At 43.0% G+C, this 9,311-nt stretch overlaps 1 non-coding gene across 1 annotated transcript; it reads right to left on the bottom strand.

The window, feature by feature from the left end:
- Positions 1 to 3,343: 3,343 nt before the first annotated feature.
- LOC140287157 (U5 spliceosomal RNA) lies at positions 3,344 to 3,457 on the bottom strand. The gene has a single exon (XR_011911511.1). It is a non-coding gene; the product is annotated as a U5 spliceosomal RNA (small nuclear RNA).
- Positions 3,458 to 9,311: the final 5,854 nt, after the last annotated feature.

Here is a 9,311-nt window from a genome sequence, read left to right as displayed (position 1 = left end):
TCTCCACCCACCATACTTGTATACTCATCCGAAGACCTCTCCTCCCGCTTTTGTTAATATATTTGAACTTTAGTTTGACATTCAAACCTTCTTGCAGCTGAACCACCTCCGCTCCCTGTTTTGATCATATATGGTCTGGCTACTACCTTTTCTTACCCGTTTGTGAGTAATTATGGCTGGACATTCACACCTACTTGCAGTCGAACACAACCTCTCTCGCTTTTGATGATGTATGGACCGGCATTTTTACCTTTTCTAACACATTTTTCAGCAATTATGGTCGGAGATTCACACCTACTCACAGCCGAACAACTCCGCTCCCGCTTTTGATGATGTATAGTCGGGCATTCTCACCCTTTCTCATCAGCTTTTTGCAAATTATGATCTGACATTCACACCTACTTGCAGTCGAACAGCTCTGCTCCCGCTTTTGATTATGTTTGGTTGGATATTCGAACCTTTTCTTAACTTCTTTTTACATATTTTGGTTGGACGTTCACACCTTCTTGTAGCCGAACACTTCCACTCCTGCTTTTGATGATGTATGGTTGGGCATTCACACCTTTTTTTTGCCCATTTTTCAGGAATTATGGGTGGACATTCACACCTTGCAGCTGAACACCTCCTATCCCACTTATGATCATGTGCGGTTTGATTTTCGAAAAGTTTCTTTCATGTTTTCTAGCAATTATTGATGGACATGTAGACCTTCTTGCAGCAGAACACCTCCGCTCCCGCTTTTGATCATACATTGTCAGGCATTCGCACCTTGTCTTACCCACTTTTTACAAACTTTAGTCGAACAGTCACACCTTTTTGCAGCCGAACACCACCTCTCCCGCTTTTGATGATGTATGGTCCAGCATTCTTACCTTTTCTAACACATTCTTCAGCAATTATGGTCGGACATTCACACCTACTCAGAGCCGAACACCTCCGCTCCCGCATTTGATGGTGTATAGTCGGGCATTCTCACCCTTTCTCATCAGCTTTTTACAAATTATGATCTGACATTCACACCTGCTTTTGATAATGTATTGTTAGGCATTCGCACCTTTTTTTTTACCCATTTTTCATGAATTATGGGTGGACATTCACACCTTCTTGCAGCCGAACACCTCCTCTACCGCTTATGATCATGTGCGGTTTGATATTCGAAAATTTACTTTCTTGTTTTAAAGCAATTATTGATGGACATTCAAACCTTCTTTTTGATGGTGTATAGTCGGGCTTTCGAGCCTTTTCTTCCCGGTTTTTACAAACCATGGTCGGACTTTCACACCTTCTTGTAGCCGAACAACTCCGCTCCCGCTATTGATTGTGTACAGTCGGGTATTTTAACCTTTTCTTACCCGCTTTTTACCAACTATGGTCGGACATTCACACCGTCTTACAGCGGAACACCTCTGCTCCCGCTTTTGATGGTGTATAGTCGGGCATTCTAACCTTTTCTTACCCGCTTTTTACAAACTATGGTGGGACATTCAAACCTTCTTGTATCCGAAAACCTCCGCTCTCTCTTTTGATCATACATTGTCGGACATTCGCACCTTTTCTTACCCGCTTTTTACAAACCATGGTCGGACTATCACATCTTCTTGTAGCCGAACACATCCGCTCCCGCTATTGATTGTGTACAGTCGGGTATTTTAACCTTTTCTTACCCGCTTTTTACCAAGTATGGTCGGACATTCACACCTTCGTACAGCGGAACACCCACTTGCATCCGAAGACCTCCGCCCCAAATTTTGTTGATATTTAGTCGGACATTCGCACCTTACCCGCTTTTGGAAAACTATGGCCTTCTTGCAGCCAAACACCTCTGATCTCGCTTTTGATGATATAAGGTTGGGCATTCAGACCTTGCTTCACCTGCTTTTCACCAAATATAGTCGGACATTCACACCTTCTTGCAGCCGAACACTTCCGCTTTTAGTGTTCTATGAGGCATTCACATTTTTTTTCACCGTATTTTATAGATTATGGTTGGAAATTCTCACCCACTCTCATCCGAAGACCTCTCCTCCCGCTTTTGTTAATATATAGTCGGGCATTCGAACCTTTTCTTACCCGCTTTTTACAAATTATAGTCGAACATTCACACCTACTTGCAGCTGAATACTTCCGCTCCACCTTGTAGGTATGTATGGTTGGCATTTGCACCTCTTTTTATACTGATTGCTGAAGATTAAGTTGTACTTTCTCAAACTACAACTTTTTTTTATTTGTTGAAACTTGATTTGAAGTGGATAAATAAGGAGGACAAACAGTTTTAAGTCAGGCTGATAGAAGGAATTAATTTTATAGCAAAATCTGTACTTCATCATATGTCGAGAGATGCTTATTGCTGAAGAAGTTCTTTCTCATTCTACAAAGTACAACGTTGTTTATCGTTGAAACTTGATTAGACATGAATAAATATGAAGGACAAAGCAGTCTTAACTTGGTTTGAGTTAATGAATTCGTTTTATAGGAGAATCCGAATTCGTGCATAACTCATAAAATAGAGCTTATTTTCGGATTCCTGAAGAATGATTCTGGTTCTTTCTAATAATACAAAGTTTGTTGTTTATTGTTGAAACTTCATCAGAAGTGAAGAAATAAATGAATGCCTATCAACAAATTGACCTTCTGTTGACCTTCGGGGAGGTGAGTATCTTCACTAGACTCACCTGTCTGCTCTTCCTCCTCATTTAGCGTAGCTCCACCCTCTGCCTGTGAATTCTCACAGACTTCAACACTGAGTGGTGAGGCCTCTACAGGCCCCTCCCCTTTTTGCTCCTCACTTCCAATCCAAGCTTTTGGCGGGAAGTTTGAATTTATTGGGTCAACCTCTTCACTTTGTTCACCAACTGCCACCTTTGGTCCTTCTCTTTGTTGGCTTGACTGTGGCTTTACCGTCTTTAATTTGTTGGCAAAAGATTTAGGGCAATCTCTGAAGAGGTGATTTAATTCTCCACAGAGATTACATTTCCTGCCATTTGGACACTCTCCAAAAGTTTGCCCAATTTCTCTGCTCTTCCCACATAACACCTTGGTACAAGCCTCAACCAGGTGCCCATGCTCACCACACTTGCGGCAGAACTTGGGCTGCCCCTGGTAGTGGATGTAACCTCGGTTTTCAAGGTGGCCAGAGTGTCGCCCACCCGCTGCACTGAGCACTCTTCAGCCCTTTTAAATGGTATAACTTTGCACTCCCGCACGCTCCAGCAAGCACCATTCAAGCAACAACTTTGCACTCCAGCTTCGAACATCGGCACAGTCGCAACAAGTAAGGCGACTCTACTCAGAGAAGTCACTCTGCACAGTAACAAGATTTCTTTTGCACAGACAGAAAGGGCTTCACCCGCAAAGGTAAAGCCTGCCAAAAATAGAAACAACTCATTAGTGCTGCTCTCCACAGAAATCTTTAGTAAAAGGCGAAAGACTTGTACGTTATGAAGAGAAACCAGAGTACGATTATCCGTCACTGCGGGAGCAGGGCATCAGGCTTGTTGGCATAGCCACCTTCCCCATGGTGAGCTTTGCTTGGTTGAGACGCTTGCCCCCCCCCCCCCTTGCTCCTCGGCTGACCAAGTAGGAACAATCGGGCCCTATTCGATGGCTGCCTTGTCTTTTACTCTGTGCAAAAGACAAGGCAGCAACAAAAACACCACGAGAATCCCGTATTGAGGCTTTGTTCTGACCGCTCATTCGGGGTCGCATTTCTTTCAAGCAATTCTCCTGGTTAGCCCACACTCGGCTCGCTCCCATAGCCGTGTTAAAGTCTACTTCGCATTCACTCTCTTTTCCCATCAGACTCTTGGGATTTTATCTATAAAATGAATTCCTTCACTCAAACTATGTGAAAACTGCTTTGTCCTTAATATTTACCATGTCTAGAAAGATTTAAACAAAAAAAACAACGTTGTACTTTGCAGTAAAAGAAAGAGCAAATCTAAAGTTTCAGGAATCCGAGAATAAGCTTACTTTCATGAGTTCTTCACGATTTCGGATTTTGCTATAAAATGAATTCCTTCACTCAAACTAAATTAAAACTGCTAAACCGCTAATCTGTTATATGTAAGGCAGATGTCAAATTCACCGAAATAGGATCAAAGGGTATTCGGCCAATCGAGATGTAGCAACTTCGGTAAAAGAGTATAAGTTGAAGAGTTTGTGAATAAAGGTGTGCGCACACATAGTGTGCTGTACGAAAATAGGCAGGGAGCAATGCCGGCTGGGGTATATGTTCTTGTATGTTGTCTGACTGTTTGATTTGAATGTGTTGTGTAAGTGTCCTGTTGAATGTTACATGTTTGGGCTTTGACACGCTTCACTGTGGTTGTTAACTGTGTGGTGTGTCCTGAAATGTTATATGTTTGGGCTGTGTGACATGCTTAATGCTTGTCAGTAGCTACCCACTTATTCATATACTATCAAAGTATGTCCGGACTTCTTATGTTGTCAGTTCCCATCAAAAGCGGAAGCGGAGGTCTTCGGATGCAAGTGGGTGTGAATATCCCACCATACAAGTATGGTGGAGAGGAAGCTGTGAATGGCCGACCATAGTAAAAGGCGGGTGAGAGAAGGTGCGAATGCCTAACCATACATCATCAAAAAAGGGAGCGGAGGTGTTCCGCTGTAAGACGGTGTGAATGTCCGACCATAGATGGTAAAAAGCGGGTAAGAAAAGGTTAAATTACCCAACTGTACACAATCAAAAGAGGGAGCGGAGTTGTTCAGCTAAGAGAAGGTGTGAAAGTCCGAACTTGGTTTGTAAAAAGCGGGTAAGAAAAGGTTCGTATGCCCGAATATACACCATCAAAAGCGGAAGCGGAGGTGTTCGGCTGCAAGATATTGTGAACGTCCGACCAAAGTTTGTAAAAAGCAGTTAAGAAAAGGTTCGAATATCTAACCAAACATAATCAAAAGCGGGAGCAGAGCTGTTCGACTGGAAGTAGGTGTGAATGTCAGATCATAATTTTCAAAAAGCTGATGAGAAAGGGTGAGAATGCCCGACTATACATCATCAAATGCGGTAGCGGAGTTGTTCGGCTGTGAGTAGGTGTGAATCTCCGACCATAATTGCTGAAAAATGTGTTAGAATAGGTAAAAATGCCGGTCCATACATCATCAAAAGCGAGAGAGGTTGTGTTCGGCTGCAAGTAGGTGTGAATGTCCAGCCATAATTACTCACAAACGGGTAAGAAAAGGTAGTATTGCCAGACCATATATGATCAAAACAGGGAGCGGAGGTGGTTCAGCTGCAAGAAGGTTTGAATGTCCGACTAAAGTTCAAATATATTAAAGAAAGCGGGAGGAGAGGTCTTCGGATGAGAGTGGTTGAAAATTTCCAACCATAATGTATAAAATGCGGTGAAAAAAAGGTGTGATAGAACACTAAAAGGTGGAGCGGAAGTGTTCGGCTGCAAGAAGGTGTGAATATCCGACTATATTTGGTGAAAAGCAGGTGAAGCAAGGTCTGAATGCCCAACCTTACATCATCAAAAGCGAGATCAGAGGTGTTTGGCTGCAAGAAGGCCATAGTTTGCCAAAAGCGGGTAAGGTGCGAATGTCCGACTAAATATCAACAAAATTTGGGGCAGAGGTCTTCGGATGCAAGTGGGTGTGAATATCCAACCATACAAGTATGGTGGAGAGGAAGCTGTGAATAGCCGACCATAGTTTGGAAAAAGCGGGTAAGAAAAGGTTTGAATACCCGAACATACACCATCAAAAGAGGGAGCGGAGGTGTTCCGCTGTACGAAGGTGTGAATGTCCGACCATAGTTGGTAAAAAGCGGGTAAGAAAAGGTTAAAATACCCGACTGTACACAATCAATAGCGGGAGCGGAGTTGTTCGGCTACTAAAAGGTGTGAAAGTCCGACCCTGGTTTGTAAAAAGTGGGTAAGAAAAGGTTCGAATGCCCGAACACACACCAACAAAAGAGGGAGCGGAGGTGTTCGGCTGCAAGAAGGTGTGAACGTCCGACCAAAGTTTGTAAAAAAGCAGTTAAGAAAAGGTTCGAATATCTAACCAAACATAATCAAAAGCGGGAGCAGAGCTGTTCGACTGCAAGTAGGTGTGAATGTCAGAGAATAATTTGCAAAAAGCTGATGAGAAAGGGTGAGAAATCCCGACTATACACCATCAAATGCGGTAGCGGAGTTGTTCGGCTGTGAGTAGGTGTGATTCTCCAACCATAATTGCTGAAAAATGTGTTAGAAAAGGTAAGAATGCCGGTCCATACATCATCAAAAGCGGGAGAGGTGGTGTTCGGCTGCAAGTAGGTGTGAATGTCCATTAATAATTGCTTTAAAACATGAAAGAAAATTTTCGAATATCAAACCTTACATGATCATTAGCGGGAGAGGAGGTGTTCAGCTGCAAGAAGATGTGAATATCCACCCATAATTACTGAAAAATGGGTAGGAAAAGATGCGAATGTCCAACCATAAATCATCAAAAGCAGGAGTGGAGTTGTTCAGCTACAAGAAGGTATGAAAGTCCAACCATGGTTTGTAAAAAGCGGGTAAGAGAAGGTTCGAATACCCGAATATATACCATCAAAAGCGGAAGTGGGGGTGTTCGGCTGCAAGAAGGTGTGAACGTCCGACCAAATATTGTAAAAAGCAGTTAAGAAAAGGTTTGAATATCCAACCGAACATAATCAAAAGCGGGAGCAGAGCTGTTCGACTGCAAGTAGGTGTGAATGTCAGATCATAATTGCTGAAAAATGTGATAGAAAAGACTAGAATGCCGGACAATACATCATCAAAAGCGGGAGAGGTGGTTTTTCGGCTGCAAGTAGGTGTGAATGTCCAGCCATAATTACTCACAAACGGGGGAAGAAAAGGTAGTATTTCCAGACCACACATGATCAAAACAGGGAATGGAGGTGGTTCAGCTGCAAGGTGTGAATGTCTGACTAAAGTTTGTAAAAACCGTGTAAGACAAGGGGCGAATGCCCGACAATGTATGATCAAAAGAGGGAGCGGAGGTTTTCGGCTGCAAGGTCTGAATGTCCAACCATAATTTGTAAAAATCGGGGAAGAAAAGGCTCGAAAGCCCGACTATACACCATCAAAAGCGGGAGCAGAGGTGTTCAGGTGCAAGCAGGTCTGAATGTCCGACCAATAATTACTGAAAAATGGGTAAGAAAAGGTGCGAATGCCAAACCATACATCATCAAAAGCAGGAGCGGATGTGTTCGGCTACAAGAAGGTTTGAATGTCCAACCATAGTAAGTAATAGGTGGGTAAGAAAAGGCTCGAATGCCCGACTATACACCATCAAAAGCGGAAGCGGAGGTGTTCGGCTGCAAGATATTGTGAACGTCCGACCAAAGTTTGTAAAAAGCAGTTAAGAAAAGGTTCGAATATCTAACCAAACATAATCAAAAGCGGGAGCAGAGCTGTTCGACTGCAAGTAGGTGTGAATATCAGATCATAATTTGCAAAAAGCTGATGAGAAAGGGTGAGAATGCCCGACTATACACCATCAAATGCGGGAGCGGAGTTGTTCGGCTGTGAGTAGGTGTGAATCTCCGACCATAATTGCTGAAAAATGTGTTAGAAAAGGTAAGAATGCCGGTCCATACATCATCAAAAGCGAGAGAGGTTGTGTTCGGCTGCAAGTAGGTGTGAATGTCCATTAATAATTGCTTTAAAACATGAAAGAAAATTTTCGAATATCAAACCTTACATGATCATTAGCGGGAGAGGAGGTGTTCAGCTGCAAGAAGATGTGAATATCCACCCATAATTACTGAAAAATGGGTAGGAAAAGATGCGAATGTCCAACCATAAATCATCAAAAGCAGGAGTGGAGTTGTTCAGCTACAAGAAGGTATGAAAGTCCAACCATGGTTTGTAAAAAGCGGGTAAGAAAAGGTTCGAATACCCGAATATATACCATCAAAAGCGGAAGCGGAGGTGTTCGGCTGCAAGAAGGTGTGAACGTCCGACCAAAGTTTGTAAAAAGCAGTTAAGAAAAGGTTTGAATATCCAACCGAACATAATCAAAAGCGGGAGCAGAGCTGTTCGACTGCAAGTAGGTGTGAATGTCAGATCATAATTGCTGAAAAATGTGATAGAAAAGACTAGAATGCCGGACAATACATCATCAAAAGCGGGAGAGGTGGTTTTTCGGCTGCAAGTAGGTGTGAATGTCCAGCCATAATCACTCACAAACGGGGGAAGAAAAGGTAGTATTTCCAGACCACACATGATCAAAACAGGGAATGGAGGTGGTTCAGCTGCAAGGTGTGAATGTCTGACTAAAGTTTGTAAAAACCGTGTAAGACAAGGGGCGAATGCCCAACAATGTATGATCAAAAGAGGGAGCGGAGGTTTTCGGCTGCAAGGTCTGAATGTCCAACCACAATTTGTAAAAATCGGGGAAGAAAAGGCTCGAAAGCCCGACTATACACCATCAAAAGCGGGAGCAGAGGTGTTCAGGTGCAAGAAGGTCTGAATATCCGACCAAAAATTAATGAAAAATGGGTAAGAAAAGGTGCAAATGCCAAATAATACATCATCAAAAGCAGGAGCGGATGTGTTCGGCTACAAGAAGGTTTGAATGTCCAACCATAGTAAGTAATAGGCGGGTAAGAAAAGGCTCGAATGCCCGACTATATACCATCAAAAGCGGAAGCGGAGGTGTTCGGCTGCAAGACGGTGTGAACGTCCGACGAAAGTTTGTAAAAAGCAGTTATGAAAATGTTCGAATATCCAACCAAACATAATCAAAAGCGGGAGCAGAGCTGTTCGACTGCAAGTAGGTGTGAATATCAGATCATAATTTGCAAAAAGCTGTTGAGAAAGGGTGAGAATGCCCGACTATACACTATCAAATGTGGGAGCGGAGTTGTTCGGCTGTGAGTAGGTGTGATTCTACAACCATAATTGCTGAAAAATGTGTTAGAAAAGGTAAGAATGCCGGACCATATATCACCAAAAGCGGGAGAGGTTGTGTTCGGCTGCAAGTAGGTGTGAATGTCCAGCCATAATTACTCACAAACGGGTAAGAAAGGGTACTATTGCCAGACCATATATGATCAAAACAGGGAGCGGAGGTGGTTCAGCTGCAAGAAGGTTTGAATGTCCGACTAAAGTTTGTAAAAAGCGGGTAAGACAAGGTGTGAATTCCCGACAATGTATGATCAAAAGAGGAGTGGAGGTTTTCGGCTGCAAGAAGGTCTGAATGTCCACCCATAATTACTGAAAAATGGGTAAGAAAAGGTGCGAAAGCCCAACCGCACATGATCATAAGTGGATGAGAAGGTGTTCGACTGCAAGTAGGTGTGAATGTAAGATCATAATTTGTAA

This window comes from Leuresthes tenuis, unplaced genomic scaffold, assembly GCF_036924035.1.
Source record: "Leuresthes tenuis unplaced genomic scaffold, fLeuTen1.0.hap1 SCAF_114, whole genome shotgun sequence".
In the NCBI taxonomy this organism is placed as follows: Eukaryota; Metazoa; Chordata; class Actinopteri; order Atheriniformes; family Atherinopsidae; genus Leuresthes; species Leuresthes tenuis.
This window is presented reverse-complemented; position numbering and strand designations above follow the sequence as displayed.